The sequence below is a fragment of the Trichomycterus rosablanca genome, chromosome 4 (assembly GCF_030014385.1).
Source record: "Trichomycterus rosablanca isolate fTriRos1 chromosome 4, fTriRos1.hap1, whole genome shotgun sequence".
Classification (NCBI taxonomy): domain Eukaryota; kingdom Metazoa; phylum Chordata; class Actinopteri; order Siluriformes; family Trichomycteridae; genus Trichomycterus; species Trichomycterus rosablanca.
The window spans coordinates 11,464,533-11,488,029 of NC_085991.1; the positions used below are offsets into that span (position 1 = coordinate 11,464,533).

Here is a 23,497-nt window from a genome sequence, read left to right on the forward strand (position 1 = left end):
ACTAGTCCGGATCCTCAAAAGGTAGGGCCAGTGGCCCGGCGCCTATTTCAGGTTATCGCTTCTCGGCCTTTTGGCTAAGATCAAGTGTAGTATCTGTTCTTATCAGTTTAATATCTGATATGTCCTCTACCCGAGGACCATATATTAAATGGATTTTTAGGCCTGGGAGTCGGAAGAGGGGCTTGCTCCGTCCACTCCACGCATCGACCAGGTATTGCATTGCCTCCTGTCACGGTGCACCCTCATAAACGGTCAAACGAAAGAGTAATTGACGAATGCTGGTGACTGGCCCCTGCTGGAAAGCTGTTGGGATTAGGGGTACGGCGCCTTAGACCTTTGCCTAGCCTAGGCCCGGGGTTTCCTCGGTCCTTTTGCGCTAGGGAGTCCCGCTTTTCCCGCTTTTTCATTTTCCCTCCATTTTACTTAAAAAAAAAAAAAAAAAAAAAAAAAAGGCGAAAGACTTAATTTTCCCCCACCCTGTGTTTCTCCAGGCAAAGGCTGTGCTGCCTCGTCACCCACCCGACGACCCAAGGGCGCTTTTGCTGCAGGTTTTCGTCGCTCTACCTCGAGCCCTCTTCCTTGAGCGGCCGGTGGCCTACGGAGGCCTGGGCGACCGGCGAGCAGGGCTGGAGTTTCTCTTCATTCACGTACAAATCTTTCGCCTTTTACTAAAGATTTCCGTGGAGAGGAACGTTGACAAGTTCAACTTATTTTTTGAAGGCTTTGTCTTTGCAAAGCTGCTCTTTTGCTGGTGGAATGACAGAAGGTGTGTGGGCGTGAAGGCGGCCGGTCAGCGCCGTCCACTAGTCCGGATCCTCAAAAGGTAGGGCCCGTGGCCCGGCGCCTATTTCAGGTTATCGCTTCTCGGCCTTTTGGCTAAGATCAAGTGTAGTATCTGTTCTTATCAGTTTAATATCTGATACGTCCTCTACCCGAGGACCATATATTAAATGGATTTTTAGGCCTGGGAGTCGGAAGAGGGGCTTGCTCCGTCCACTCCACGCATCGACCAGGTATTGCATTGCCTCCTGGCACGGTGCACCCTCATAAACGGTCAAACGAAAGAGTAATTGACGAATGCTGGTGACTGGCCCCTGCTGGAAAGCTGTTGGGATTAGGGGTACGGCGCCTTAGACCTTTGCCTAGCCTAGGCCCGGGGTTTCCTCGGTCCTTTTGCGCTAGGGAGTCCCGCTTTTCCCGCTTTTTCATTTTCCCTCCATTTTACTTAAAAAAAAAAAAAAAAAGAAAAGGCGAAAAACTTAATTTTCCCCCACCCTGTGTTTCTCCAGGCAAAGGCTGTGCTGCCTCGTCACCCACCCGACGACCCAAGGGCGCTTTTGCTGCAGGTTTTCGTCGCTCTACCTCGAGCCCTCTTCCTTGAGCGGCCGGTGGCCTACGGAGGCCTGGGCGACAGGCGAGCAGGGCTGGAGTTTCTCTTCATTCACGTACAAATCTTTCGCCTTTTACTAAAGATTTCCGTGGAGAGGAACGTTGACAAGTTCAACTTATTTTTTGAAGGCTTTGTCTTTGCAAAGCTGCTCTTTTGCTGGTGGAATGACAGAAGGTGTGTGGGCGTGAAGGCGGCCGGTCAGCGCCGTCCACTAGTCCGGATCCTCAAAAGGTAGGGCCCGTGGCCCGGCGCCTATTTCAGGTTATCGCTTCTCGGCCTTTTGGCTAAGATCAAGTGTAGTATCTGTTCTTATCAGTTTAATATCTGATACGTCCTCTACCCGAGGACCATATATTAAATGGATTTTTAGGCCTGGGAGTCGGAAGAGGGGCTTGCTCCGTCCACTCCACGCATCGACCAGGTATTGCATTGCCTCCTGGCACGGTGCACCCTCATAAACGGTCAAACGAAAGAGTAATTGACGAATGCTGGTGACTGGCCCCTGCTGGAAAGCTGTTGGGATTAGGGGTACGGCGCCTTAGACCTTTGCCTAGCCTAGGCCCGGGGTTTCCTCGGTCCTTTTGCGCTAGGGAGTCCCGCTTTTCCCGCTTTTTCATTTTCCCTCCATTTTACTTAAAAAAAAAAAAAAAAAGAAAAGGCGAAAAACTTAATTTTCCCCCACCCTGTGTTTCTCCAGGCAAAGGCTGTGCTGCCTCGTCACCCACCCGACGACCCAAGGGCGCTTTTGCTGCAGGTTTTCGTCGCTCTACCTCGAGCCCTCTTCCTTGAGCGGCCGGTGGCCTACGGAGGCCTGGGCGACAGGCGAGCAGGGCTGGAGTTTCTCTTCATTCACGTACAAATCTTTCGCCTTTTACTAAAGATTTCCGTGGAGAGGAACGTTGACAAGTTCAACTTATTTTTTGAAGGCTTTGTCTTTGCAAAGCTGCTCTTTTGCTGGTGGAATGACAGAAGGTGTGTGGGCGTGAAGGCGGCCGGTCAGCGCCGTCCACTAGTCCGGACCCTCAAAAGGTAGGGCCCGTGGCCCGGCGCCTATTTCAGGTTATCGCTTCTCGGCCTTTTGGCTAAGATCAAGTGTAGTATCTGTTCTTATCAGTTTAATATCTGATACGTCCTCTACCCGAGGACCATATATTAAATGGATTTTTAGGCCTGGGAGTCGGAAGAGGGGCTTGCTCAGTCCACTCCACGCATCGACCAGGTATTGCATTGCCTCCTGGCACGGTGCACCCTCATAAACGGTCAAACGAAAGAGTAATTGACGAATGCTGGTGACTGGCCCCTGCTGGAAAGCTGTTGGGATTAGGGGTACGGCGCCTTAGACCTTTGCCTAGCCTAGGCCCGGGGTTTCCTCGGTCCTTTTGCGCTAGGGAGTCCCGCTTTTCCCGCTTTTTCATTTTCCCTCCATTTTACTTAAAAAAAAAAAAAAAAAAAAAAAAAAGGCGAAAGACTTAATTTTCCCCCACCCTGTGTTTCTCCAGGCAAAGGCTGTGCTGCCTCGTCACCCACCCGACGACCCAAGGGCGCTTTTGCTGCAGGTTTTCGTCGCTCTACCTCGAGCCCTCTTCCTTGAGCGGCCGGTGGCCTACGGAGGCCTGGGCGACCGGCGAGCAGGGCTGGAGTTTCTCTTCATTCACGTACAAATCTTTCGCCTTTTACTAAAGATTTCCGTGGAGAGGAACGTTGACAAGTTCAACTTATTTTTTGAAGGCTTTGTCTTTGCAAAGCTGCTCTTTTGCTGGTGGAATGACAGAAGGTGTGTGGGCGTGAAGGCGGCCGGTAAGCGCCGTCCACTAGTCCGGATCCTCAAAAGGTAGGGCCAGTGGCCCGGCGCCTATTTCAGGTTATCGCTTCTCGGCCTTTTGGCTAAGATCAAGTGTAGTATCTGTTCTTATCAGTTTAATATCTGATACGTCCTCTACCCGAGGACCATATATTAAATGGATTTTTAGGCCTGGGAGTCGGAAGAGGGGCTTGCTCCGTCCACTCCACGCATCGACCAGGTATTGCATTGCCTCCTGTCACGGTGCACCCTCATAAACGGTCAAACGAAAGAGTAATTGACGAATGCTGGTGACTGGCCCCTGCTGGAAAGCTGTTGGGATTAGGGGTACGGCGCCTTAGACCTTTGCCTAGCCTAGGCCCGGGGTTTCCTCGGTCCTTTTGCGCTAGGGAGTCCCGCTTTTCCCGCTTTTTCATTTTCCCTCCATTTTACTTAAAAAAAAAAAAAAAAAAAAAAAAAAGGCGAAAGACTTAATTTTCCCCCACCCTGTGTTTCTCCAGGCAAAGGCTGTGCTGCCTCGTCACCCACCCGACGACCCAAGGGCGCTTTTGCTGCAGGTTTTCGTCGCTCTACCTCGAGCCCTCTTCCTTGAGCGGCCGGTGGCCTACGGAGGCCTGGGCGACCGGCGAGCAGGGCTGGAGTTTCTCTTCATTCACGTACAAATCTTTCGCCTTTTACTAAAGATTTCCGTGGAGAGGAACGTTGACAAGTTCAACTTATTTTTTGAAGGCTTTGTCTTTGCAAAGCTGCTCTTTTGCTGGTGGAATGACAGAAGGTGTGTGGGCGTGAAGGCGGCCGGTCAGCGCCGTCCACTAGTCCGGATCCTCAAAAGGTAGGGCCCGTGGCCCGGCGCCTATTTCAGGTTATCGCTTCTCGGCCTTTTGGCTAAGATCAAGTGTAGTATCTGTTCTTATCAGTTTAATATCTGATACGTCCTCTACCCGAGGACCATATATTAAATGGATTTTTAGGCCTGGGAGTCGGAAGAGGGGCTTGCTCCGTCCACTCCACGCATCGACCAGGTATTGCATTGCCTCCTGGCACGGTGCACCCTCATAAACGGTCAAACGAAAGAGTAATTGACGAATGCTGGTGACTGGCCCCTGCTGGAAAGCTGTTGGGATTAGGGGTACGGCGCCTTAGACCTTTGCCTAGCCTAGGCCCGGGGTTTCCTCGGTCCTTTTGCGCTAGGGAGTCCCGCTTTTCCCGCTTTTTCATTTTCCCTCCATTTTACTTAAAAAAAAAAAAAAAAAGAAAAGGCGAAAAACTTAATTTTCCCCCACCCTGTGTTTCTCCAGGCAAAGGCTGTGCTGCCTCGTCACCCACCCGACGACCCAAGGGCGCTTTTGCTGCAGGTTTTCGTCGCTCTACCTCGAGCCCTCTTCCTTGAGCGGCCGGTGGCCTACGGAGGCCTGGGCGACAGGCGAGCAGGGCTGGAGTTTCTCTTCATTCACGTACAAATCTTTCGCCTTTTACTAAAGATTTCCGTGGAGAGGAACGTTGACAAGTTCAACTTATTTTTTGAAGGCTTTGTCTTTGCAAAGCTGCTCTTTTGCTGGTGGAATGACAGAAGGTGTGTGGGCGTGAAGGCGGCCGGTCAGCGCCGTCCACTAGTCCGGATCCTCAAAAGGTAGGGCCCGTGGCCCGGCGCCTATTTCAGGTTATCGCTTCTCGGCCTTTTGGCTAAGATCAAGTGTAGTATCTGTTCTTATCAGTTTAATATCTGATACGTCCTCTACCCGAGGACCATATATTAAATGGATTTTTAGGCCTGGGAGTCGGAAGAGGGGCTTGCTCCGTCCACTCCACGCATCGACCAGGTATTGCATTGCCTCCTGGCACGGTGCACCCTCATAAACGGTCAAACGAAAGAGTAATTGACGAATGCTGGTGACTGGCCCCTGCTGGAAAGCTGTTGGGATTAGGGGTACGGCGCCTTAGACCTTTGCCTAGCCTAGGCCCGGGGTTTCCTCGGTCCTTTTGCGCTAGGGAGTCCCGCTTTTCCCGCTTTTTCATTTTCCCTCCATTTTACTTAAAAAAAAAAAAAAAAAGAAAAGGCGAAAAACTTAATTTTCCCCCACCCTGTGTTTCTCCAGGCAAAGGCTGTGCTGCCTCGTCACCCACCCGACGACCCAAGGGCGCTTTTGCTGCAGGTTTTCGTCGCTCTACCTCGAGCCCTCTTCCTTGAGCGGCCGGTGGCCTACGGAGGCCTGGGCGACAGGCGAGCAGGGCTGGAGTTTCTCTTCATTCACGTACAAATCTTTCGCCTTTTACTAAAGATTTCCGTGGAGAGGAACGTTGACAAGTTCAACTTATTTTTTGAAGGCTTTGTCTTTGCAAAGCTGCTCTTTTGCTGGTGGAATGACAGAAGGTGTGTGGGCGTGAAGGCGGCCGGTCAGCGCCGTCCACTAGTCCGGATCCTCAAAAGGTAGGGCCCGTGGCCCGGCGCCTATTTCAGGTTATCGCTTCTCGGCCTTTTGGCTAAGATCAAGTGTAGTATCTGTTCTTATCAGTTTAATATCTGATACGTCCTCTACCCGAGGACCATATATTAAATGGATTTTTAGGCCTGGGAGTCGGAAGAGGGGCTTGCTCCGTCCACTCCACGCATCGACCAGGTATTGCATTGCCTCCTGGCACGGTGCACCCTCATAAACGGTCAAACGAAAGAGTAATTGACGAATGCTGGTGACTGGCCCCTGCTGGAAAGCTGTTGGGATTAGGGGTACGGCGCCTTAGACCTTTGCCTAGCCTAGGCCCGGGGTTTCCTCGGTCCTTTTGCGCTAGGGAGTCCCGCTTTTCCCGCTTTTTCATTTTCCCTCCATTTTACTTAAAAAAAAAAAAAAAAAGAAAAGGCGAAAAACTTAATTTTCCCCCACCCTGTGTTTCTCCAGGCAAAGGCTGTGCTGCCTCGTCACCCACCCGACGACCCAAGGGCGCTTTTGCTGCAGGTTTTCGTCGCTCTACCTCGAGCCCTCTTCCTTGAGCGGCCGGTGGCCTACGGAGGCCTGGGCGACAGGCGAGCAGGGCTGGAGTTTCTCTTCATTCACGTACAAATCTTTCGCCTTTTACTAAAGATTTCCGTGGAGAGGAACGTTGACAAGTTCAACTTATTTTTTGAAGGCTTTGTCTTTGCAAAGCTGCTCTTTTGCTGGTGGAATGACAGAAGGTGTGTGGGCGTGAAGGCGGCCGGTCAGCGCCGTCCACTAGTCCGGACCCTCAAAAGGTAGGGCCCGTGGCCCGGCGCCTATTTCAGGTTATCGCTTCTCGGCCTTTTGGCTAAGATCAAGTGTAGTATCTGTTCTTATCAGTTTAATATCTGATACGTCCTCTACCCGAGGACCATATATTAAATGGATTTTTAGGCCTGGGAGTCGGAAGAGGGGCTTGCTCAGTCCACTCCACGCATCGACCAGGTATTGCATTGCCTCCTGGCACGGTGCACCCTCATAAACGGTCAAACGAAAGAGTAATTGACGAATGCTGGTGACTGGCCCCTGCTGGAAAGCTGTTGGGATTAGGGGTACGGCGCCTTAGACCTTTGCCTAGCCTAGGCCCGGGGTTTCCTCGGTCCTTTTGCGCTAGGGAGTCCCGCTTTTCCCGCTTTTTCATTTTCCCTCCATTTTACTTAAAAAAAAAAAAAAAAAAAAAAAAAAGGCGAAAGACTTAATTTTCCCCCACCCTGTGTTTCTCCAGGCAAAGGCTGTGCTGCCTCGTCACCCACCCGACGACCCAAGGGCGCTTTTGCTGCAGGTTTTCGTCGCTCTACCTCGAGCCCTCTTCCTTGAGCGGCCGGTGGCCTACGGAGGCCTGGGCGACCGGCGAGCAGGGCTGGAGTTTCTCTTCATTCACGTACAAATCTTTCGCCTTTTACTAAAGATTTCCGTGGAGAGGAACGTTGACAAGTTCAACTTATTTTTTGAAGGCTTTGTCTTTGCAAAGCTGCTCTTTTGCTGGTGGAATGACAGAAGGTGTGTGGGCGTGAAGGCGGCCGGTCAGCGCCGTCCACTAGTCCGGATCCTCAAAAGGTAGGGCCCGTGGCCCGGCGCCTATTTCAGGTTATCGCTTCTCGGCCTTTTGGCTAAGATCAAGTGTAGTATCTGTTCTTATCAGTTTAATATCTGATACGTCCTCTACCCGAGGACCATATATTAAATGGATTTTTAGGCCTGGGAGTCGGAAGAGGGGCTTGCTCCGTCCACTCCACGCATCGACCAGGTATTGCATTGCCTCCTGGCACGGTGCACCCTCATAAACGGTCAAACGAAAGAGTAATTGACGAATGCTGGTGACTGGCCCCTGCTGGAAAGCTGTTGGGATTAGGGGTACGGCGCCTTAGACCTTTGCCTAGCCTAGGCCCGGGGTTTCCTCGGTCCTTTTGCGCTAGGGAGTCCCGCTTTTCCCGCTTTTTCATTTTCCCTCCATTTTACTTAAAAAAAAAAAAAAAAAGAAAAGGCGAAAAACTTAATTTTCCCCCACCCTGTGTTTCTCCAGGCAAAGGCTGTGCTGCCTCGTCACCCACCCGACGACCCAAGGGCGCTTTTGCTGCAGGTTTTCGTCGCTCTACCTCGAGCCCTCTTCCTTGAGCGGCCGGTGGCCTACGGAGGCCTGGGCGACAGGCGAGCAGGGCTGGAGTTTCTCTTCATTCACGTACAAATCTTTCGCCTTTTACTAAAGATTTCCGTGGAGAGGAACGTTGACAAGTTCAACTTATTTTTTGAAGGCTTTGTCTTTGCAAAGCTGCTCTTTTGCTGGTGGAATGACAGAAGGTGTGTGGGCGTGAAGGCGGCCGGTCAGCGCCGTCCACTAGTCCGGATCCTCAAAAGGTAGGGCCCGTGGCCCGGCGCCTATTTCAGGTTATCGCTTCTCGGCCTTTTGGCTAAGATCAAGTGTAGTATCTGTTCTTATCAGTTTAATATCTGATACGTCCTCTACCCGAGGACCATATATTAAATGGATTTTTAGGCCTGGGAGTCGGAAGAGGGGCTTGCTCCGTCCACTCCACGCATCGACCAGGTATTGCATTGCCTCCTGGCACGGTGCACCCTCATAAACGGTCAAACGAAAGAGTAATTGACGAATGCTGGTGACTGGCCCCTGCTGGAAAGCTGTTGGGATTAGGGGTACGGCGCCTTAGACCTTTGCCTAGCCTAGGCCCGGGGTTTCCTCGGTCCTTTTGCGCTAGGGAGTCCCGCTTTTCCCGCTTTTTCATTTTCCCTCCATTTTACTTAAAAAAAAAAAAAAAAAGAAAAGGCGAAAAACTTAATTTTCCCCCACCCTGTGTTTCTCCAGGCAAAGGCTGTGCTGCCTCGTCACCCACCCGACGACCCAAGGGCGCTTTTGCTGCAGGTTTTCGTCGCTCTACCTCGAGCCCTCTTCCTTGAGCGGCCGGTGGCCTACGGAGGCCTGGGCGACAGGCGAGCAGGGCTGGAGTTTCTCTTCATTCACGTACAAATCTTTCGCCTTTTACTAAAGATTTCCGTGGAGAGGAACGTTGACAAGTTCAACTTATTTTTTGAAGGCTTTGTCTTTGCAAAGCTGCTCTTTTGCTGGTGGAATGACAGAAGGTGTGTGGGCGTGAAGGCGGCCGGTCAGCGCCGTCCACTAGTCCGGACCCTCAAAAGGTAGGGCCCGTGGCCCGGCGCCTATTTCAGGTTATCGCTTCTCGGCCTTTTGGCTAAGATCAAGTGTAGTATCTGTTCTTATCAGTTTAATATCTGATACGTCCTCTACCCGAGGACCATATATTAAATGGATTTTTAGGCCTGGGAGTCGGAAGAGGGGCTTGCTCAGTCCACTCCACGCATCGACCAGGTATTGCATTGCCTCCTGGCACGGTGCACCCTCATAAACGGTCAAACGAAAGAGTAATTGACGAATGCTGGTGACTGGCCCCTGCTGGAAAGCTGTTGGGATTAGGGGTACGGCGCCTTAGACCTTTGCCTAGCCTAGGCCCGGGGTTTCCTCGGTCCTTTTGCGCTAGGGAGTCCCGCTTTTCCCGCTTTTTCATTTTCCCTCCATTTTACTTAAAAAAAAAAAAAAAAAAAAAAAAAAGGCGAAAGACTTAATTTTCCCCCACCCTGTGTTTCTCCAGGCAAAGGCTGTGCTGCCTCGTCACCCACCCGACGACCCAAGGGCGCTTTTGCTGCAGGTTTTCGTCGCTCTACCTCGAGCCCTCTTCCTTGAGCGGCCGGTGGCCTACGGAGGCCTGGGCGACCGGCGAGCAGGGCTGGAGTTTCTCTTCATTCACGTACAAATCTTTCGCCTTTTACTAAAGATTTCCGTGGAGAGGAACGTTGACAAGTTCAACTTATTTTTTGAAGGCTTTGTCTTTGCAAAGCTGCTCTTTTGCTGGTGGAATGACAGAAGGTGTGTGGGCGTGAAGGCGGCCGGTCAGCGCCGTCCACTAGTCCGGATCCTCAAAAGGTAGGGCCAGTGGCCCGGCGCCTATTTCAGGTTATCGCTTCTCGGCCTTTTGGCTAAGATCAAGTGTAGTATCTGTTCTTATCAGTTTAATATCTGATATGTCCTCTACCCGAGGACCATATATTAAATGGATTTTTAGGCCTGGGAGTCGGAAGAGGGGCTTGCTCCGTCCACTCCACGCATCGACCAGGTATTGCATTGCCTCCTGTCACGGTGCACCCTCATAAACGGTCAAACGAAAGAGTAATTGACGAATGCTGGTGACTGGCCCCTGCTGGAAAGCTGTTGGGATTAGGGGTACGGCGCCTTAGACCTTTGCCTAGCCTAGGCCCGGGGTTTCCTCGGTCCTTTTGCGCTAGGGAGTCCCGCTTTTCCCGCTTTTTCATTTTCCCTCCATTTTACTTAAAAAAAAAAAAAAAAAAAAAAAAAAGGCGAAAGACTTAATTTTCCCCCACCCTGTGTTTCTCCAGGCAAAGGCTGTGCTGCCTCGTCACCCACCCGACGACCCAAGGGCGCTTTTGCTGCAGGTTTTCGTCGCTCTACCTCGAGCCCTCTTCCTTGAGCGGCCGGTGGCCTACGGAGGCCTGGGCGACCGGCGAGCAGGGCTGGAGTTTCTCTTCATTCACGTACAAATCTTTCGCCTTTTACTAAAGATTTCCGTGGAGAGGAACGTTGACAAGTTCAACTTATTTTTTGAAGGCTTTGTCTTTGCAAAGCTGCTCTTTTGCTGGTGGAATGACAGAAGGTGTGTGGGCGTGAAGGCGGCCGGTCAGCGCCGTCCACTAGTCCGGATCCTCAAAAGGTAGGGCCAGTGGCCCGGCGCCTATTTCAGGTTATCGCTTCTCGGCCTTTTGGCTAAGATCAAGTGTAGTATCTGTTCTTATCAGTTTAATATCTGATATGTCCTCTACCCGAGGACCATATATTAAATGGATTTTTAGGCCTGGGAGTCGGAAGAGGGGCTTGCTCCGTCCACTCCACGCATCGACCAGGTATTGCATTGCCTCCTGTCACGGTGCACCCTCATAAACGGTCAAACGAAAGAGTAATTGACGAATGCTGGTGACTGGCCCCTGCTGGAAAGCTGTTGGGATTAGGGGTACGGCGCCTTAGACCTTTGCCTAGCCTAGGCCCGGGGTTTCCTCGGTCCTTTTGCGCTAGGGAGTCCCGCTTTTCCCGCTTTTTCATTTTCCCTCCATTTTACTTAAAAAAAAAAAAAAAAAAAAAAAAAAGGCGAAAGACTTAATTTTCCCCCACCCTGTGTTTCTCCAGGCAAAGGCTGTGCTGCCTCGTCACCCACCCGACGACCCAAGGGCGCTTTTGCTGCAGGTTTTCGTCGCTCTACCTCGAGCCCTCTTCCTTGAGCGGCCGGTGGCCTACGGAGGCCTGGGCGACCGGCGAGCAGGGCTGGAGTTTCTCTTCATTCACGTACAAATCCGTCGCCTTTTACTAAAGATTTCCGTGGAGAGGAACGTTGACAAGTTCAACTTATTTTTTGAAGGCTTTGTCTTTGCAAAGCTGCTCTTTTGCTGGTGGAATGACAGAAGGTGTGTGGGCGTGAAGGCGGCCGGTCAGCGCCGTCCACTAGTCCGGATCCTCAAAAGGTAGGGCCCGTGGCCCGGCGCCTATTTCAGGTTATCGCTTCTCGGCCTTTTGGCTAAGATCAAGTGTAGTATCTGTTCTTATCAGTTTAATATCTGATACGTCCTCTACCCGAGCACCATATATTAAATGGATTTTTAGGCCTGGGAGTCGGAAGAGGGGCTTGCTCCGTCCACTCCACGCATCGACCAGGTATTGCATTGCCTCCTGGCACGGTGCACCCTCATAAACGGTCAAACGAAAGAGTAATTGACGAATGCTGGTGACTGGCCCCTGCTGGAAAGCTGTTGGGATTAGGGGTACGGCGCCTTAGACCTTTGCCTAGCCTAGGCCCGGGGTTTCCTCGGTCCTTTTGCGCTAGGGAGTCCCGCTTTTCCCGCTTTTTCATTTTCCCTCCATTTTACTTAAAAAAAAAAAAAAAAAGAAAAGGCGAAAAACTTAATTTTCCCCCACCCTGTGTTTCTCCAGGCAAAGGCTGTGCTGCCTCGTCACCCACCCGACGACCCAAGGGCGCTTTTGCTGCAGGTTTTCGTCGCTCTACCTCGAGCCCTCTTCCTTGAGCGGCCGGTGGCCTACGGAGGCCTGGGCGACAGGCGAGCAGGGCTGGAGTTTCTCTTCATTCACGTACAAATCTTTCGCCTTTTACTAAAGATTTCCGTGGAGAGGAACGTTGACAAGTTCAACTTATTTTTTGAAGGCTTTGTCTTTGCAAAGCTGCTCTTTTGCTGGTGGAATGACAGAAGGTGTGTGGGCGTGAAGGCGGCCGGTCAGCGCCGTCCACTAGTCCGGATCCTCAAAAGGTAGGGCCAGTGGCCCGGCACCTATTTCAGGTTATCGCTTCTCGGCCTTTTGGCTAAGATCAAGTGTAGTATCTGTTCTTATCAGTTTAATATCTGATATGTCCTCTACCCGAGGACCATATATTAAATGGATTTTTAGGCCTGGGAGTCGGAAGAGGGGCTTGCTCCGTCCACTCCACGCATCGACCAGGTATTGCATTGCCTCCTGTCACGGTGCACCCTCATAAACGGTCAAACGAAAGAGTAATTGACGAATGCTGGTGACTGGCCCCTGCTGGAAAGCTGTTGGGATTAGGGGTACGGCGCCTTAGACCTTTGCCTAGCCTAGGCCCGGGGTTTCCTCGGTCCTTTTGCGCTAGGGAGTCCCGCTTTTCCCGCTTTTTCATTTTCCCTCCATTTTACTTAAAAAAAAAAAAAAAAAAAAAAAAAAGGCGAAAGACTTAATTTTCCCCCACCCTGTGTTTCTCCAGGCAAAGGCTGTGCTGCCTCGTCACCCACCCGACGACCCAAGGGCGCTTTTGCTGCAGGTTTTCGTCGCTCTACCTCGAGCCCTCTTCCTTGAGCGGCCGGTGGCCTACGGAGGCCTGGGCGACCGGCGAGCAGGGCTGGAGTTTCTCTTCATTCACGTACAAATCTTTCGCCTTTTACTAAAGATTTCCGTGGAGAGGAACGTTGACAAGTTCAACTTATTTTTTGAAGGCTTTGTCTTTGCAAAGCTGCTCTTTTGCTGGTGGAATGACAGAAGGTGTGTGGGCGTGAAGGCGGCCGGTCAGCGCCGTCCACTAGTCCGGATCCTCAAAAGGTAGGGCCCGTGGCCCGGCGCCTATTTCAGGTTATCGCTTCTCGGCCTTTTGGCTAAGATCAAGTGTAGTATCTGTTCTTATCAGTTTAATATCTGATACGTCCTCTACCCGAGGACCATATATTAAATGGATTTTTAGGCCTGGGAGTCGGAAGAGGGGCTTGCTCCGTCCACTCCACGCATCGACCAGGTATTGCATTGCCTCCTGGCACGGTGCACCCTCATAAACGGTCAAACGAAAGAGTAATTGACGAATGCTGGTGACTGGCCCCTGCTGGAAAGCTGTTGGGATTAGGGGTACGGCGCCTTAGACCTTTGCCTAGCCTAGGCCCGGGGTTTCCTCGGTCCTTTTGCGCTAGGGAGTCCCGCTTTTCCCGCTTTTTCATTTTCCCTCCATTTTACTTAAAAAAAAAAAAAAAAAGAAAAGGCGAAAAACTTAATTTTCCCCCACCCTGTGTTTCTCCAGGCAAAGGCTGTGCTGCCTCGTCACCCACCCGACGACCCAAGGGCGCTTTTGCTGCAGGTTTTCGTCGCTCTACCTCGAGCCCTCTTCCTTGAGCGGCCGGTGGCCTACGGAGGCCTGGGCGACAGGCGAGCAGGGCTGGAGTTTCTCTTCATTCACGTACAAATCTTTCGCCTTTTACTAAAGATTTCCGTGGAGAGGAACGTTGACAAGTTCAACTTATTTTTTGAAGGCTTTGTCTTTGCAAAGCTGCTCTTTTGCTGGTGGAATGACAGAAGGTGTGTGGGCGTGAAGGCGGCCGGTCAGCGCCGTCCACTAGTCCGGACCCTCAAAAGGTAGGGCCCGTGGCCCGGCGCCTATTTCAGGTTATCGCTTCTCGGCCTTTTGGCTAAGATCAAGTGTAGTATCTGTTCTTATCAGTTTAATATCTGATACGTCCTCTACCCGAGGACCATATATTAAATGGATTTTTAGGCCTGGGAGTCGGAAGAGGGGCTTGCTCCGTCCACTCCACGCATCGACCAGGTATTGCATTGCCTCCTGTCACGGTGCACCCTCATAAACGGTCAAACGAAAGAGTAATTGACGAATGCTGGTGACTGGCCCCTGCTGGAAAGCTGTTGGGATTAGGGGTACGGCGCCTTAGACCTTTGCCTAGCCTAGGCCCGGGGTTTCCTCGGTCCTTTTGCGCTAGGGAGTCCCGCTTTTCCCGCTTTTTCATTTTCCCTCCATTTTACTTAAAAAAAAAAAAAAAAAAAAAAAAAAGGCGAAAGACTTAATTTTCCCCCACCCTGTGTTTCTCCAGGCAAAGGCTGTGCTGCCTCGTCACCCACCCGACGACCCAAGGGCGCTTTTGCTGCAGGTTTTCGTCGCTCTACCTCGAGCCCTCTTCCTTGAGCGGCCGGTGGCCTACGGAGGCCTGGGCGACCGGCGAGCAGGGCTGGAGTTTCTCTTCATTCACGTACAAATCTTTCGCCTTTTACTAAAGATTTCCGTGGAGAGGAACGTTGACAAGTTCAACTTATTTTTTGAAGGCTTTGTCTTTGCAAAGCTGCTCTTTTGCTGGTGGAATGACAGAAGGTGTGTGGGCGTGAAGGCGGCCGGTCAGCGCCGTCCACTAGTCCGGATCCTCAAAAGGTAGGGCCCGTGGCCCGGCGCCTATTTCAGGTTATCGCTTCTCGGCCTTTTGGCTAAGATCAAGTGTAGTATCTGTTCTTATCAGTTTAATATCTGATACGTCCTCTACCCGAGGACCATATATTAAATGGATTTTTAGGCCTGGGAGTCGGAAGAGGGGCTTGCTCCGTCCACTCCACGCATCGACCAGGTATTGCATTGCCTCCTGGCACGGTGCACCCTCATAAACGGTCAAACGAAAGAGTAATTGACGAATGCTGGTGACTGGCCCCTGCTGGAAAGCTGTTGGGATTAGGGGTACGGCGCCTTAGACCTTTGCCTAGCCTAGGCCCGGGGTTTCCTCGGTCCTTTTGCGCTAGGGAGTCCCGCTTTTCCCGCTTTTTCATTTTCCCTCCATTTTACTTAAAAAAAAAAAAAAAAAGAAAAGGCGAAAAACTTAATTTTCCCCCACCCTGTGTTTCTCCAGGCAAAGGCTGTGCTGCCTCGTCACCCACCCGACAACCCAAGGGCGCTTTTGCTGCAGGTTTTCGTCGCTCTACCTCGAGCCCTCTTCCTTGAGCGGCCGGTGGCCTACGGAGGCCTGGGCGACCGGCGAGCAGGGCTGGAGTTTCTCTTCATTCACGTACAAATCCGTCGCCTTTTACTAAAGATTTCCGTGGAGAGGAACGTTGACAAGTTCAACTTATTTTTTGAAGGCTTTGTCTTTGCAAAGCTGCTCTTTTGCTGGTGGAATGACAGAAGGTGTGTGGGCGTGAAGGCGGCCGGTCAGCGCCGTCCACTAGTCCGGATCCTCAAAAGGTAGGGCCCGTGGCCCGGCGCCTATTTCAGGTTATCGCTTCTCGGCCTTTTGGCTAAGATCAAGTGTAGTATCTGTTCTTATCAGTTTAATATCTGATACGTCCTCTACCCGAGGACCATATATTAAATGGATTTTTAGGCCTGGGAGTCGGAAGAGGGGCTTGCTCCGTCCACTCCACGCATCGACCAGGTATTGCATTGCCTCCTGGCACGGTGCACCCTCATAAACGGTCAAACGAAAGAGTAATTGACGAATGCTGGTGACTGGCCCCTGCTGGAAAGCTGTTGGGATTAGGGGTACGGCGCCTTAGACCTTTGCCTAGCCTAGGCCCGGGGTTTCCTCGGTCCTTTTGCGCTAGGGAGTCCCGCTTTTCCCGCTTTTTCATTTTCCCTCCATTTTACTTAAAAAAAAAAAAAAAAAGAAAAGGCGAAAAACTTAATTTTCCCCCACCCTGTGTTTCTCCAGGCAAAGGCTGTGCTGCCTCGTCACCCACCCGACGACCCAAGGGCGCTTTTGCTGCAGGTTTTCGTCGCTCTACCTCGAGCCCTCTTCCTTGAGCGGCCGGTGGCCTACGGAGGCCTGGGCGACAGGCGAGCAGGGCTGGAGTTTCTCTTCATTCACGTACAAATCTTTCGCCTTTTACTAAAGATTTCCGTGGAGAGGAACGTTGACAAGTTCAACTTATTTTTTGAAGGCTTTGTCTTTGCAAAGCTGCTCTTTTGCTGGTGGAATGACAGAAGGTGTGTGGGCGTGAAGGCGGCCGGTCAGCGCCGTCCACTAGTCCGGATCCTCAAAAGGTAGGGCCAGTGGCCCGGCGCCTATTTCAGGTTATCGCTTCTCGGCCTTTTGGCTAAGATCAAGTGTAGTATCTGTTCTTATCAGTTTAATATCTGATATGTCCTCTACCCGAGGACCATATATTAAATGGATTTTTAGGCCTGGGAGTCGGAAGAGGGGCTTGCTCCGTCCACTCCACGCATCGACCAGGTATTGCATTGCCTCCTGTCACGGTGCACCCTCATAAACGGTCAAACGAAAGAGTAATTGACGAATGCTGGTGACTGGCCCCTGCTGGAAAGCTGTTGGGATTAGGGGTACGGCGCCTTAGACCTTTGCCTAGCCTAGGCCCGGGGTTTCCTCGGTCCTTTTGCGCTAGGGAGTCCCGCTTTTCCCGCTTTTTCATTTTCCCTCCATTTTACTTAAAAAAAAAAAAAAAAAAAAAAAAAAGGCGAAAGACTTAATTTTCCCCCACCCTGTGTTTCTCCAGGCAAAGGCTGTGCTGCCTCGTCACCCACCCGACGACCCAAGGGCGCTTTTGCTGCAGGTTTTCGTCGCTCTACCTCGAGCCCTCTTCCTTGAGCGGCCGGTGGCCTACGGAGGCCTGGGCGACCGGCGAGCAGGGCTGGAGTTTCTCTTCATTCACGTACAAATCTTTCGCCTTTTACTAAAGATTTCCGTGGAGAGGAACGTTGACAAGTTCAACTTATTTTTTGAAGGCTTTGTCTTTGCAAAGCTGCTCTTTTGCTGGTGGAATGACAGAAGGTGTGTGGGCGTGAAGGCGGCCGGTCAGCGCCGTCCACTAGTCCGGATCCTCAAAAGGTAGGGCCCGTGGCCCGGCGCCTATTTCAGGTTATCGCTTCTCGGCCTTTTGGCTAAGATCAAGTGTAGTATCTGTTCTTATCAGTTTAATATCTGATACGTCCTCTACCCGAGGACCATATATTAAATGGATTTTTAGGCCTGGGAGTCGGAAGAGGGGCTTGCTCCGTCCACTCCACGCATCGACCAGGTATTGCATTGCCTCCTGGCACGGTGCACCCTCATAAACGGTCAAACGAAAGAGTAATTGACGAATGCTGGTGACTGGCCCCTGCTGGAAAGCTGTTGGGATTAGGGGTACGGCGCCTTAGACCTTTGCCTAGCCTAGGCCCGGGGTTTCCTCGGTCCTTTTGCGCTAGGGAGTCCCGCTTTTCCCGCTTTTTCATTTTCCCTCCATTTTACTTAAAAAAAAAAAAAAAAAGAAAAGGCGAAAAACTTAATTTTCCCCCACCCTGTGTTTCTCCAGGCAAAGGCTGTGCTGCCTCGTCACCCACCCGACGACCCAAGGGCGCTTTTGCTGCAGGTTTTCGTCGCTCTACCTCGAGCCCTCTTCCTTGAGCGGCCGGTGGCCTACGGAGGCCTGGGCGACAGGCGAGCAGGGCTGGAGTTTCTCTTCATTCACGTACAAATCTTTCGCCTTTTACTAAAGATTTCCGTGGAGAGGAACGTTGACAAGTTCAACTTATTTTTTGAAGGCTTTGTCTTTGCAAAGCTGCTCTTTTGCTGGTGGAATGACAGAAGGTGTGTGGGCGTGAAGGCGGCCGGTCAGCGCCGTCCACTAGTCCGGACCCTCAAAAGGTAGGGCCCGTGGCCCGGCGCCTATTTCAGGTTATCGCTTCTCGGCCTTTTGGCTAAGATCAAGTGTAGTATCTGTTCTTATCAGTTTAATATCTGATACGTCCTCTACCCGAGGACCATATATTAAATGGATTTTTAGGCCTGGGAGTCGGAAGAGGGGCTTGCTCCGTCCACTCCACGCATCGACCAGGTATTGCATTGCCTCCTGTCACGGTGCACCCTCATAAACGGTCAAACGAAAGAGTAATTGACGAATGCTGGTGACTGGCCCCTGCTGGAAAGCTGTTGGGATTAGGGGTACGGCGCCTTAGACCTTTGCCTAGCCTAGGCCCGGGGTTTCCTCGGTCCTTTTGCGCTAGGGAGTCCCGCTTTTCCCGCTTTTTCATTTTCCCTCCATTTTACTTAAAAAAAAAAAAAAAAAAAAAAAAAAGGCGAAAGACTTAATTTTCCCCCACCCTGTGTTTCTCCAGGCAAAGGCTGTGCTGCCTCGTCACCCACCCGACGACCCAAGGGCGCTTTTGCTGCAGGTTTTCGTCGCTCTACCTCGAGCCCTCTTCCTTGAGCGGCCGGTGGCCTACGGAGGCCTGGGCGACCGGCGAGCAGGGCTGGAGTTTCTCTTCATTCACGTACAAATCTTTCGCCTTTTACTAAAGATTTCCGTGGAGAGGAACGTTGACAAGTTCAACTTATTTTTTGAAGGCTTTGTCTTTGCAAAGCTGCTCTTTTGCTGGTGGAATGACAGAAGGTGTGTGGGCGTGAAGGCGGCCGGTCAGCGCCGTCCACTAGTCCGGATCCTCAAAAGGTAGGGCCCGTGGCCCGGCGCCTATTTCAGGTTATCGCTTCTCGGCCTTTTGGCTAAGATCAAGTGTAGTATCTGTTCTTATCAGTTTAATATCTGATACGTCCTCTACCCGAGGACCATATATTAAATGGATTTTTAGGCCTGGGAGTCGGAAGAGGGGCTTGCTCCGTCCACTCCACGCATCGACCAGGTATTGCATTGCCTCCTGGCACGGTGCACCCTCATAAACGGTCAAACGAAAGAGTAATTGACGAATGCTGGTGACTGGCCCCTGCTGGAAAGCTGTTGGGATTAGGGGTACGGCGCCTTAGACCTTTGCCTAGCCTAGGCCCGGGGTTTCCTCGGTCCTTTTGCGCTAGGGAGTCCCGCTTTTCCCGCTTTTTCATTTTCCCTCCATTTTACTTAAAAAAAAAAAAAAAAAGAAAAGGCGAAAAACTTAATTTTCCCCCACCCTGTGTTTCTCCAGGCAAAGGCTGTGCTGCCTCGTCACCCACCCGACGACCCAAGGGCGCTTTTGCTGCAGGTTTTCGTCGCTCTACCTCGAGCCCTCTTCCTTGAGCGGCCGGTGGCCTACGGAGGCCTGGGCGACAGGCGAGCAGGGCTGGAGTTTCTCTTCATTCACGTACAAATCTTTCGCCTTTTACTAAAGATTTCCGTGGAGAGGAACGTTGACAAGTTCAACTTATTTTTTGAAGGCTTTGTCTTTGCAAAGCTGCTCTTTTGCTGGTGGAATGACAGAAGGTGTGTGGGCGTGAAGGCGGCCGGTCAGCGCCGTCCACTAGTCCGGACCCTCAAAAGGTAGGGCCCGTGGCCCGGCGCCTATTTCAGGTTATCGCTTCTCGGCCTTTTGGCTAAGATCAAGTGTAGTATCTGTTCTTATCAGTTTAATATCTGATACGTCCTCTACCCGAGGACCATATATTAAATGGATTTTTAGGCCTGGGAGTCGGAAGAGGGGCTTGCTCCGTCCACTCCACGCATCGACCAGGTATTGCATTGCCTCCTGGCACGGTGCACACCTCATAAACGGTCAAACGAAAGAGTAATTGACGAATGCTGGTGACTGGCCCCTGCTGGAAAGCTGTTGGGATTAGGGGTACGGCGCCTTAGACCTTTGCCTAGCCTAGGCCCGGGGTTCCTCGGTCCTTTTGCGCTAGGGAGTCCCGCTTTTCCCGCTTTTTCATTTTCCCTCCATTTTACTTAAAAAAAAAAAAAAAAAGAAAAGGCGAAAAACTTAATTTTCCCCCCACCCTGTGTTTCTCCAGGCAAAGGCTGTGCTGCCTCGTCACTCCACCCGACGACCCAAGGGCGCTTTTGCTGCAGGTTTTCGTCGCTCTACCTCGAGCCCTCTTCCTTGAGCGGCCGGTGGCCTACGGAGGCCTGGGCGACAGGCGAGCAGGGCTGGAGTTTCTCTTCATTCACGTACAAATCTTTCGCCTTTTACTAAAGATTTCCGTGGAGAGGAACGTTGACAAGTTCAACTTATTTTTGAAGGCTTTGTCTTTGCAAAGCTGCTCTTTTGCTGGTGGAATGACAGAAGGTGTGTGGGCGTGAAGGCGGCCGGTCAGCGCCGTCCACCTAGTCCGGACCCTCAAAAGGTAGGGCCAGTGGCCCGGCGCCTATTTCAGGTTATCGCTTCTCGGCCTTTTGGCTAAGATCAAGTGTAGTATCTGTTCTTATCAGTTTAATATCTGATACGTCCTCTACCCGAGGACCATATATTAAATGGATTTTTAGGCCTGGGAGTCGGAAGAGGGGCTTGCTCCCGTCCACTCCACGCATCGACCAGGTATTGCATTGCCTCCTGGCACGGTGCAACCCTCATAAACGGTCAAACGAAAGAGTAATTGACGAATGCTGGTGACTGGCCCTGCTGGAAAGCTGTTGGGATTAGGGGTACGGTGCCTTAGACCTTTGCCTAGCCTAGGCCCGGGGTTTCCTCGGTCCTTTTGCGCTAGGGAGTCCCGCTTTTCCCGCTTTTTCATTTTCCCTCCATTTTACTAAAAAAAAAAAAAAAAAAGAAAAAGGCGAAAAACTTAATTTTCCCCCACCCTGTGTTTCTCCAGGCAAAGGCTGTGCTGCCTCGTCACCCACCCGACCGACCCCAAGGGCGCTTTTGCTGCAGGTTTTCGTCGCTCTACCTCGAGCCCTCTTCCTTGAGCGGCCGGTGGCCTACGGAGGCCTGGGCGACAGGCGAGCAGGGCTGGAGTTTCTCTTCATTCACGTACAAATCTTTCGCCTTTTACTAAAGATTTCCGTGGAGAGGAACGTTGACAAGTTCAACTTAATTTTTTGAAGGCTTTGTCTTTGCAAAGCTGCTCTTTTGCTGGTGGAATGACAGAAGGTGTGTGGCGTGAAGGCGGCCGGTCAGCGCCGTCCACTAGTCCGGATCCTCAAAAGGTAGGGCCCGTGGCCCGGCGCCTATTTCAGGTTATCGCTTCTCGGCCTTTTGGCTAAGATCAAGTGTAGTATCTGTTCTTATCAGTTTAATATCTGATACGTCCTCTACCCGAGGACCATATATTAAATGGATTTTTAGGCCTGGGAGTCGGAAGAGGGGCTTGCTCCGTCCACTCCACGCATCGACCAGGTATTGCATTGCCTCCTGGCACGGTGCACCCTCATAAACGGTCAAACGAAAGAGTAATTGACGAATGCTGGTGACTGGCCCCTGCTGGAAAGCTGTTGGGATTAGGGGTACGGCGCCTTAGACCTTTGCCTAGCCTAGGCCCGGGGTTTCCTCGGTCCTTTTGCGCTAGGGAGTCCCGCTTTTCCCGCTTTTTCATTTTCCCTCCATTTTACTTAAAAAAAAAAAAAAAAAAAAAAAAAAGGCGAAAGACTTAATTTTCCCCCACCCTGTGTTTCTCCAGGCAAAGGCTGTGCTGCCTCGTCACCCACCCGACGACCCAAGGGCGCTTTTGCTGCAGGTTTTCGTCGCTCTACCTCGAGCCCTCTTCCTTGAGCGGCCGGTGGCCTACGGAGGCCTGGGCGACCGGCGAGCAGGGCTGGAGTTTCTCTTCATTCACGTACAAATCTTTCGCCTTTTACTAAAGATTTCCGTGGAGAGGAACGTTGACAAGTTCAACTTATTTTTTGAAGGCTTTGTCTTTGCAAAGCTGCTCTTTTGCTGGTGGAATGACAGAAGGTGTGTGGGCGTGAAGGCGGCCGGTCAGCGCCGTCCACTAGTCCGGATCCTCAAAAGGTAGGGCCCGTGGCCCGGCGCCTATTTCAGGTTATCGCTTCTCGGCCTTTTGGCTAAGATCAAGTGTAGTATCTGTTCTTATCAGTTTAATATCTGATACGTCCTCTACCCGAGGACCATATATTAAATGGATTTTTAGGCCTGGGAGTCGGAAGAGGGGCTTGCTCCGTCCACTCCACGCATCGACCAGGTATTGCATTGCCTCCTGGCACGGTGCACCCTCATAAACGGTCAAACGAAAGAGTAATTGACGAATGCTGGTGACTGGCCCCTGCTGGAAAGCTGTTGGGATTAGGGGTACGGCGCCTTAGACCTTTGCCTAGCCTAGGCCCGGGGTTTCCTCGGTCCTTTTGCGCTAGGGAGTCCCGCTTTTCCCGCTTTTTCATTTTCCCTCCATTTTACTTAAAAAAAAAAAAAAAAAGAAAAGGCGAAAAACTTAATTTTCCCCCACCCTGTGTTTCTCCAGGCAAAGGCTGTGCTGCCTCGTCACCCACCCGACGACCCAAGGGCGCTTTTGCTGCAGGTTTTCGTCGCTCTACCTCGAGCCCTCTTCCTTGAGCGGCCGGTGGCCTACGGAGGCCTGGGCGACAGGCGAGCAGGGCTGGAGTTTCTCTTCATTCACGTACAAATCTTTCGCCTTTTACTAAAGATTTCCGTGGAGAGGAACGTTGACAAGTTCAACTTATTTTTTGAAGGCTTTGTCTTTGCAAAGCTGCTCTTTTGCTGGTGGAATGACAGAAGGTGTGTGGGCGTGAAGGCGGCCGGTCAGCGCCGTCCACTAGTCCGGACCCTCAAAAGGTAGGGCCCGTGGCCCGGCGCCTATTTCAGGTTATCGCTTCTCGGCCTTTTGGCTAAGATCAAGTGTAGTATCTGTTCTTATCAGTTTAATATCTGATACGTCCTCTACCCGAGGACCATATATTAAATGGATTTTTAGGCCTGGGAGTCGGAAGAGGGGCTTGCTCCGTCCACTCCACGCATCGACCAGGTATTGCATTGCCTCCTGGCACGGTGCACCCTCATAAACGGTCAAACGAAAGAGTAATTGACGAATGCTGGTGACTGGCCCCTGCTGGAAAGCTGTTGGGATTAGGGGTACGGCGCCTTAGACCTTTGCCTAGCCTAGGCCCGGGGTTTCCTCGGTCCTTTTGCGCTAGGGAGTCCCGCTTTTCCCGCTTTTTCATTTTCCCTCCATTTTACTTAAAAAAAAAAAAAAAAGAAAAGGCGAAAAACTTAATTTTCCCCCACCCTGTGTTTCTCCAGGCAAAGGCTGTGCTGCCTCGTCACCCACCCGACGACCCAAGGGCGCTTTTGCTGCAGGTTTTCGTCGCTCTACCTCGAGCCCTCTTCCTTGAGCGGCCGGTGGCCTACGGAGGCCTGGGCGACAGGCGAGCAGGGCTGGAGTTTCTCTTCATTCACGTACAAATCTTTCGCCTTTTACTAAAGATTTCCGTGGAGAGGAACGTTGACAAGTTCAACTTATTTTTTGAAGGCTTTGTCTTTGCAAAGCTGCTCTTTTGCTGGTGGAATGACAGAAGGTGTGTGGGCGTGAAGGCGGCCGGTCAGCGCCGTCCACTAGTCCGGACCCTCAAAAGGTAGGGCCCGTGGCCCGGCGCCTATTTCAGGTTATCGCTTCTCGGCCTTTTGGCTAAGATCAAGTGTAGTATCTGTTCTTATCAGTTTAATATCTGATACGTCCTCTACCCGAGGACCATATATTAAATGGATTTTTAGGCCTGGGAGTCGGAAGAGGGGCTTGCTCCGTCCACTCCACGCATCGACCAGGTATTGCATTGCCTCCTGGCACGGTGCACCCTCATAAACGGTCAAACGAAAGAGTAATTGACGAATGCTGGTGACTGGCCCCTGCTGGAAA

At 51.6% G+C, this 23,497-nt stretch overlaps 59 non-coding genes across 59 annotated transcripts; all 59 read left to right on the plus strand.

The window, feature by feature from the left end:
* Positions 1-54: 54 nt before the first annotated feature.
* LOC134313429 (U2 spliceosomal RNA) lies at positions 55-245 on the plus strand. The gene has a single exon (XR_010012310.1). It is a non-coding gene; the product is annotated as a U2 spliceosomal RNA (small nuclear RNA).
* A 379-nt stretch (positions 246-624) lies between these two features.
* On the plus strand, positions 625-739 carry LOC134312811 (U5 spliceosomal RNA). The gene has a single exon (XR_010011728.1). It is a non-coding gene; the product is annotated as a U5 spliceosomal RNA (small nuclear RNA).
* Positions 740-856: 117 nt separating this feature from the next.
* Positions 857-1,047, plus strand: LOC134313281 (U2 spliceosomal RNA). The gene has a single exon (XR_010012167.1). It is a non-coding gene; the product is annotated as a U2 spliceosomal RNA (small nuclear RNA).
* Positions 1,048-1,422: 375 nt separating this feature from the next.
* On the plus strand, positions 1,423-1,537 carry LOC134312812 (U5 spliceosomal RNA). Its single transcript, XR_010011729.1, has one exon. It is a non-coding gene; the product is annotated as a U5 spliceosomal RNA (small nuclear RNA).
* A 117-nt stretch (positions 1,538-1,654) lies between these two features.
* On the plus strand, positions 1,655-1,845 carry LOC134313283 (U2 spliceosomal RNA). Its single transcript, XR_010012169.1, has one exon. It is a non-coding gene; the product is annotated as a U2 spliceosomal RNA (small nuclear RNA).
* A 375-nt stretch (positions 1,846-2,220) lies between these two features.
* Positions 2,221-2,335, plus strand: LOC134312813 (U5 spliceosomal RNA). The gene has a single exon (XR_010011730.1). It is a non-coding gene; the product is annotated as a U5 spliceosomal RNA (small nuclear RNA).
* Positions 2,336-2,452: 117 nt separating this feature from the next.
* Positions 2,453-2,643, plus strand: LOC134313424 (U2 spliceosomal RNA). Its single transcript, XR_010012305.1, has one exon. It is a non-coding gene; the product is annotated as a U2 spliceosomal RNA (small nuclear RNA).
* Positions 2,644-3,022: 379 nt separating this feature from the next.
* LOC134312814 (U5 spliceosomal RNA) lies at positions 3,023-3,137 on the plus strand. The gene has a single exon (XR_010011731.1). It is a non-coding gene; the product is annotated as a U5 spliceosomal RNA (small nuclear RNA).
* Positions 3,138-3,254: 117 nt separating this feature from the next.
* LOC134313449 (U2 spliceosomal RNA) lies at positions 3,255-3,445 on the plus strand. The gene has a single exon (XR_010012329.1). It is a non-coding gene; the product is annotated as a U2 spliceosomal RNA (small nuclear RNA).
* A 379-nt stretch (positions 3,446-3,824) lies between these two features.
* Positions 3,825-3,939, plus strand: LOC134312815 (U5 spliceosomal RNA). Its single transcript, XR_010011732.1, has one exon. It is a non-coding gene; the product is annotated as a U5 spliceosomal RNA (small nuclear RNA).
* A 117-nt stretch (positions 3,940-4,056) lies between these two features.
* On the plus strand, positions 4,057-4,247 carry LOC134313284 (U2 spliceosomal RNA). The gene has a single exon (XR_010012170.1). It is a non-coding gene; the product is annotated as a U2 spliceosomal RNA (small nuclear RNA).
* Positions 4,248-4,622: 375 nt separating this feature from the next.
* Positions 4,623-4,737, plus strand: LOC134312816 (U5 spliceosomal RNA). The gene has a single exon (XR_010011733.1). It is a non-coding gene; the product is annotated as a U5 spliceosomal RNA (small nuclear RNA).
* Positions 4,738-4,854: 117 nt separating this feature from the next.
* LOC134313285 (U2 spliceosomal RNA) lies at positions 4,855-5,045 on the plus strand. The gene has a single exon (XR_010012171.1). It is a non-coding gene; the product is annotated as a U2 spliceosomal RNA (small nuclear RNA).
* A 375-nt stretch (positions 5,046-5,420) lies between these two features.
* LOC134312817 (U5 spliceosomal RNA) lies at positions 5,421-5,535 on the plus strand. Its single transcript, XR_010011734.1, has one exon. It is a non-coding gene; the product is annotated as a U5 spliceosomal RNA (small nuclear RNA).
* Positions 5,536-5,652: 117 nt separating this feature from the next.
* LOC134313286 (U2 spliceosomal RNA) lies at positions 5,653-5,843 on the plus strand. Its single transcript, XR_010012172.1, has one exon. It is a non-coding gene; the product is annotated as a U2 spliceosomal RNA (small nuclear RNA).
* A 375-nt stretch (positions 5,844-6,218) lies between these two features.
* On the plus strand, positions 6,219-6,333 carry LOC134312818 (U5 spliceosomal RNA). Its single transcript, XR_010011735.1, has one exon. It is a non-coding gene; the product is annotated as a U5 spliceosomal RNA (small nuclear RNA).
* Positions 6,334-6,450: 117 nt separating this feature from the next.
* LOC134313425 (U2 spliceosomal RNA) lies at positions 6,451-6,641 on the plus strand. Its single transcript, XR_010012306.1, has one exon. It is a non-coding gene; the product is annotated as a U2 spliceosomal RNA (small nuclear RNA).
* A 379-nt stretch (positions 6,642-7,020) lies between these two features.
* Positions 7,021-7,135, plus strand: LOC134312819 (U5 spliceosomal RNA). Its single transcript, XR_010011736.1, has one exon. It is a non-coding gene; the product is annotated as a U5 spliceosomal RNA (small nuclear RNA).
* A 117-nt stretch (positions 7,136-7,252) lies between these two features.
* On the plus strand, positions 7,253-7,443 carry LOC134313287 (U2 spliceosomal RNA). The gene has a single exon (XR_010012173.1). It is a non-coding gene; the product is annotated as a U2 spliceosomal RNA (small nuclear RNA).
* Positions 7,444-7,818: 375 nt separating this feature from the next.
* On the plus strand, positions 7,819-7,933 carry LOC134312821 (U5 spliceosomal RNA). The gene has a single exon (XR_010011738.1). It is a non-coding gene; the product is annotated as a U5 spliceosomal RNA (small nuclear RNA).
* A 117-nt stretch (positions 7,934-8,050) lies between these two features.
* Positions 8,051-8,241, plus strand: LOC134313288 (U2 spliceosomal RNA). Its single transcript, XR_010012174.1, has one exon. It is a non-coding gene; the product is annotated as a U2 spliceosomal RNA (small nuclear RNA).
* Positions 8,242-8,616: 375 nt separating this feature from the next.
* Positions 8,617-8,731, plus strand: LOC134312822 (U5 spliceosomal RNA). Its single transcript, XR_010011739.1, has one exon. It is a non-coding gene; the product is annotated as a U5 spliceosomal RNA (small nuclear RNA).
* Positions 8,732-8,848: 117 nt separating this feature from the next.
* On the plus strand, positions 8,849-9,039 carry LOC134313426 (U2 spliceosomal RNA). The gene has a single exon (XR_010012307.1). It is a non-coding gene; the product is annotated as a U2 spliceosomal RNA (small nuclear RNA).
* Positions 9,040-9,418: 379 nt separating this feature from the next.
* LOC134312823 (U5 spliceosomal RNA) lies at positions 9,419-9,533 on the plus strand. Its single transcript, XR_010011740.1, has one exon. It is a non-coding gene; the product is annotated as a U5 spliceosomal RNA (small nuclear RNA).
* Positions 9,534-9,650: 117 nt separating this feature from the next.
* LOC134313430 (U2 spliceosomal RNA) lies at positions 9,651-9,841 on the plus strand. The gene has a single exon (XR_010012311.1). It is a non-coding gene; the product is annotated as a U2 spliceosomal RNA (small nuclear RNA).
* A 379-nt stretch (positions 9,842-10,220) lies between these two features.
* On the plus strand, positions 10,221-10,335 carry LOC134312824 (U5 spliceosomal RNA). The gene has a single exon (XR_010011741.1). It is a non-coding gene; the product is annotated as a U5 spliceosomal RNA (small nuclear RNA).
* Positions 10,336-10,452: 117 nt separating this feature from the next.
* On the plus strand, positions 10,453-10,643 carry LOC134313431 (U2 spliceosomal RNA). The gene has a single exon (XR_010012312.1). It is a non-coding gene; the product is annotated as a U2 spliceosomal RNA (small nuclear RNA).
* A 379-nt stretch (positions 10,644-11,022) lies between these two features.
* On the plus strand, positions 11,023-11,137 carry LOC134312996 (U5 spliceosomal RNA). Its single transcript, XR_010011904.1, has one exon. It is a non-coding gene; the product is annotated as a U5 spliceosomal RNA (small nuclear RNA).
* Positions 11,138-11,254: 117 nt separating this feature from the next.
* On the plus strand, positions 11,255-11,445 carry LOC134313457 (U2 spliceosomal RNA). Its single transcript, XR_010012336.1, has one exon. It is a non-coding gene; the product is annotated as a U2 spliceosomal RNA (small nuclear RNA).
* Positions 11,446-11,820: 375 nt separating this feature from the next.
* LOC134312825 (U5 spliceosomal RNA) lies at positions 11,821-11,935 on the plus strand. The gene has a single exon (XR_010011742.1). It is a non-coding gene; the product is annotated as a U5 spliceosomal RNA (small nuclear RNA).
* Positions 11,936-12,052: 117 nt separating this feature from the next.
* Positions 12,053-12,243, plus strand: LOC134313433 (U2 spliceosomal RNA). The gene has a single exon (XR_010012314.1). It is a non-coding gene; the product is annotated as a U2 spliceosomal RNA (small nuclear RNA).
* Positions 12,244-12,622: 379 nt separating this feature from the next.
* Positions 12,623-12,737, plus strand: LOC134312826 (U5 spliceosomal RNA). The gene has a single exon (XR_010011743.1). It is a non-coding gene; the product is annotated as a U5 spliceosomal RNA (small nuclear RNA).
* A 117-nt stretch (positions 12,738-12,854) lies between these two features.
* LOC134313289 (U2 spliceosomal RNA) lies at positions 12,855-13,045 on the plus strand. The gene has a single exon (XR_010012175.1). It is a non-coding gene; the product is annotated as a U2 spliceosomal RNA (small nuclear RNA).
* A 375-nt stretch (positions 13,046-13,420) lies between these two features.
* LOC134312827 (U5 spliceosomal RNA) lies at positions 13,421-13,535 on the plus strand. The gene has a single exon (XR_010011744.1). It is a non-coding gene; the product is annotated as a U5 spliceosomal RNA (small nuclear RNA).
* Positions 13,536-13,652: 117 nt separating this feature from the next.
* LOC134313450 (U2 spliceosomal RNA) lies at positions 13,653-13,843 on the plus strand. Its single transcript, XR_010012330.1, has one exon. It is a non-coding gene; the product is annotated as a U2 spliceosomal RNA (small nuclear RNA).
* A 379-nt stretch (positions 13,844-14,222) lies between these two features.
* Positions 14,223-14,337, plus strand: LOC134312828 (U5 spliceosomal RNA). Its single transcript, XR_010011745.1, has one exon. It is a non-coding gene; the product is annotated as a U5 spliceosomal RNA (small nuclear RNA).
* A 117-nt stretch (positions 14,338-14,454) lies between these two features.
* Positions 14,455-14,645, plus strand: LOC134313290 (U2 spliceosomal RNA). The gene has a single exon (XR_010012176.1). It is a non-coding gene; the product is annotated as a U2 spliceosomal RNA (small nuclear RNA).
* Positions 14,646-15,020: 375 nt separating this feature from the next.
* Positions 15,021-15,135, plus strand: LOC134312997 (U5 spliceosomal RNA). Its single transcript, XR_010011905.1, has one exon. It is a non-coding gene; the product is annotated as a U5 spliceosomal RNA (small nuclear RNA).
* Positions 15,136-15,252: 117 nt separating this feature from the next.
* LOC134313291 (U2 spliceosomal RNA) lies at positions 15,253-15,443 on the plus strand. The gene has a single exon (XR_010012177.1). It is a non-coding gene; the product is annotated as a U2 spliceosomal RNA (small nuclear RNA).
* Positions 15,444-15,818: 375 nt separating this feature from the next.
* On the plus strand, positions 15,819-15,933 carry LOC134312829 (U5 spliceosomal RNA). The gene has a single exon (XR_010011746.1). It is a non-coding gene; the product is annotated as a U5 spliceosomal RNA (small nuclear RNA).
* Positions 15,934-16,050: 117 nt separating this feature from the next.
* On the plus strand, positions 16,051-16,241 carry LOC134313434 (U2 spliceosomal RNA). Its single transcript, XR_010012315.1, has one exon. It is a non-coding gene; the product is annotated as a U2 spliceosomal RNA (small nuclear RNA).
* Positions 16,242-16,620: 379 nt separating this feature from the next.
* Positions 16,621-16,735, plus strand: LOC134312830 (U5 spliceosomal RNA). Its single transcript, XR_010011747.1, has one exon. It is a non-coding gene; the product is annotated as a U5 spliceosomal RNA (small nuclear RNA).
* A 117-nt stretch (positions 16,736-16,852) lies between these two features.
* On the plus strand, positions 16,853-17,043 carry LOC134313292 (U2 spliceosomal RNA). Its single transcript, XR_010012178.1, has one exon. It is a non-coding gene; the product is annotated as a U2 spliceosomal RNA (small nuclear RNA).
* A 375-nt stretch (positions 17,044-17,418) lies between these two features.
* LOC134312832 (U5 spliceosomal RNA) lies at positions 17,419-17,533 on the plus strand. The gene has a single exon (XR_010011749.1). It is a non-coding gene; the product is annotated as a U5 spliceosomal RNA (small nuclear RNA).
* Positions 17,534-17,650: 117 nt separating this feature from the next.
* Positions 17,651-17,841, plus strand: LOC134313451 (U2 spliceosomal RNA). Its single transcript, XR_010012331.1, has one exon. It is a non-coding gene; the product is annotated as a U2 spliceosomal RNA (small nuclear RNA).
* A 379-nt stretch (positions 17,842-18,220) lies between these two features.
* On the plus strand, positions 18,221-18,335 carry LOC134312833 (U5 spliceosomal RNA). Its single transcript, XR_010011750.1, has one exon. It is a non-coding gene; the product is annotated as a U5 spliceosomal RNA (small nuclear RNA).
* A 117-nt stretch (positions 18,336-18,452) lies between these two features.
* On the plus strand, positions 18,453-18,643 carry LOC134313294 (U2 spliceosomal RNA). Its single transcript, XR_010012180.1, has one exon. It is a non-coding gene; the product is annotated as a U2 spliceosomal RNA (small nuclear RNA).
* A 375-nt stretch (positions 18,644-19,018) lies between these two features.
* On the plus strand, positions 19,019-19,133 carry LOC134312834 (U5 spliceosomal RNA). Its single transcript, XR_010011751.1, has one exon. It is a non-coding gene; the product is annotated as a U5 spliceosomal RNA (small nuclear RNA).
* A 117-nt stretch (positions 19,134-19,250) lies between these two features.
* On the plus strand, positions 19,251-19,441 carry LOC134313373 (U2 spliceosomal RNA). Its single transcript, XR_010012255.1, has one exon. It is a non-coding gene; the product is annotated as a U2 spliceosomal RNA (small nuclear RNA).
* Positions 19,442-19,817: 376 nt separating this feature from the next.
* Positions 19,818-19,932, plus strand: LOC134312966 (U5 spliceosomal RNA). The gene has a single exon (XR_010011876.1). It is a non-coding gene; the product is annotated as a U5 spliceosomal RNA (small nuclear RNA).
* Positions 19,933-20,050: 118 nt separating this feature from the next.
* LOC134313368 (U2 spliceosomal RNA) lies at positions 20,051-20,242 on the plus strand. Its single transcript, XR_010012250.1, has one exon. It is a non-coding gene; the product is annotated as a U2 spliceosomal RNA (small nuclear RNA).
* A 377-nt stretch (positions 20,243-20,619) lies between these two features.
* LOC134312700 (U5 spliceosomal RNA) lies at positions 20,620-20,736 on the plus strand. The gene has a single exon (XR_010011618.1). It is a non-coding gene; the product is annotated as a U5 spliceosomal RNA (small nuclear RNA).
* A 116-nt stretch (positions 20,737-20,852) lies between these two features.
* On the plus strand, positions 20,853-21,043 carry LOC134313295 (U2 spliceosomal RNA). Its single transcript, XR_010012181.1, has one exon. It is a non-coding gene; the product is annotated as a U2 spliceosomal RNA (small nuclear RNA).
* A 379-nt stretch (positions 21,044-21,422) lies between these two features.
* LOC134312835 (U5 spliceosomal RNA) lies at positions 21,423-21,537 on the plus strand. The gene has a single exon (XR_010011752.1). It is a non-coding gene; the product is annotated as a U5 spliceosomal RNA (small nuclear RNA).
* A 117-nt stretch (positions 21,538-21,654) lies between these two features.
* Positions 21,655-21,845, plus strand: LOC134313296 (U2 spliceosomal RNA). Its single transcript, XR_010012182.1, has one exon. It is a non-coding gene; the product is annotated as a U2 spliceosomal RNA (small nuclear RNA).
* A 375-nt stretch (positions 21,846-22,220) lies between these two features.
* Positions 22,221-22,335, plus strand: LOC134312837 (U5 spliceosomal RNA). Its single transcript, XR_010011753.1, has one exon. It is a non-coding gene; the product is annotated as a U5 spliceosomal RNA (small nuclear RNA).
* A 117-nt stretch (positions 22,336-22,452) lies between these two features.
* On the plus strand, positions 22,453-22,643 carry LOC134313297 (U2 spliceosomal RNA). Its single transcript, XR_010012183.1, has one exon. It is a non-coding gene; the product is annotated as a U2 spliceosomal RNA (small nuclear RNA).
* Positions 22,644-23,017: 374 nt separating this feature from the next.
* LOC134312838 (U5 spliceosomal RNA) lies at positions 23,018-23,132 on the plus strand. The gene has a single exon (XR_010011754.1). It is a non-coding gene; the product is annotated as a U5 spliceosomal RNA (small nuclear RNA).
* Positions 23,133-23,249: 117 nt separating this feature from the next.
* Positions 23,250-23,440, plus strand: LOC134313298 (U2 spliceosomal RNA). The gene has a single exon (XR_010012184.1). It is a non-coding gene; the product is annotated as a U2 spliceosomal RNA (small nuclear RNA).
* Positions 23,441-23,497: the final 57 nt, after the last annotated feature.